We start from the raw sequence: 1,206 nt of genomic DNA, 5'->3' as shown, positions 1-1,206 counted from the left end.
ATTTATAAATAAGTTACCAGCCATCTGGCAAGTAAAACCCTTTTCATATACTTGCCAGAGCTGTGTTAAATTTGGACCCTAGCCAAGATGCTAAGGGTGTCCTGCACACGGCTGCTAGATGTTATGCTGCTAGCTTGTGCAGTGCTGTCAGAAGCTATCTTTGAAAATGCAGCAGTTTTGCAGTTTTAGTAATTGTTTCTGGCCGTTTCAATCTTAGTGCAATCTTAGTATCTGTATAAATATGAAAAAAAAGCCTGCAAATGTTGTTTTTGTCTCTAGTTCTGGAATGCCAGAAGCAACATTTTTTTGACAAAATTCAACAGCCATTTATTGTGGTAGAATTTTGTTAATTATTTTATGTAAAACCATTTACCTCAGTATCTCCAGCTGACAGTTTGGACTCTTCAGTCCATCAGAAAGCAGCTTCACTCCTGAATCCTGCAGGTCATTGTTACTCAGATCCAGCTCTCTCAGGACAGAGTTTGAGGATTGTAAAACAGATGACAAACTCCCACAAGACTGATCAGTGAGATTACATGTGGAAAATCTGAACAAGAAGAACACAGTAACTGTGTACAGAATAAATCTTAACAGTGTGTTTTTTTTATTAACTTGCAAAAGAATTAATCAAGTATTTGAAACTCAAACCTCAGTATCTCCAGCTGACAGTTTGGTCTCTTCAGACCTTCAGAAAGCAGCTTCACTCCTGAATCCTGCAGGTCATTGTTACTCAGATCCAGCTCTCTCAGGACAGAGTTTGAGGATTGTAAAACGGATGACAAACTCCCACAAGACTGATCAGTGAGATTACATGTGGAAAATCTGAACAAAAGAACACAGTAACTGCGTACAAAATACATCTTAACAGTGTTTTTTTAATAATTAACTTGCAAAATAATTAATCAAGTATTTGAAATTCAAACCTCAGTATCTCCAGCTGACAGTTTGAACTCTTCAGACCTTCAGAAAGAAGCTTCACTCCTGAATCCTGCAGGTCATTGTTACTCAGATCCAACTCTCTCAGGACAGAGTTTGATGATAAAACTGATGACAAACTCTCACAAGACTGAGCAGTGAGATTACAGATGGAAAATCTGAACAAGAAGAACACAGTAACTGCGTACAGAATAAATCTTAACAGTGTGGTTTTTTAATAATTAGCTTGCAAAATAATTAATCAAGTATTTGAAACTCAAACCTCAGTAT

At 37.1% G+C, this 1,206-nt stretch overlaps 1 long non-coding RNA gene across 2 annotated transcripts in view; it reads right to left on the bottom strand.

The window, feature by feature from the left end:
* Nucleotides 1-743: 743 nt before the first annotated feature.
* The window catches only part of LOC107564023 (uncharacterized), a 2,163-nt gene continuing 1,700 nt past the window's right edge, over nucleotides 744-1,206 (bottom strand). For both annotated transcript variants that reach the window (XR_001606176.1, XR_001606175.1), the window contains exons 2-3: nucleotides 924-1,094; nucleotides 744-822 (exon numbers count right to left, since the gene is read on the bottom strand). This is a non-coding gene — a long non-coding RNA (uncharacterized lncRNA). The remainder of the gene's footprint in view (nucleotides 823-923; nucleotides 1,095-1,206) is intronic.

The sequence above is a fragment of the Sinocyclocheilus grahami genome, unplaced genomic scaffold (genome assembly GCF_001515645.1).
Source record: "Sinocyclocheilus grahami isolate Dianchi unplaced genomic scaffold, SAMN03320097.WGS_v1.1 scaffold901.1, whole genome shotgun sequence".
Taxonomy (NCBI): Eukaryota; Metazoa; Chordata; class Actinopteri; order Cypriniformes; family Cyprinidae; genus Sinocyclocheilus; species Sinocyclocheilus grahami.
This window is presented reverse-complemented; position numbering and strand designations above follow the sequence as displayed.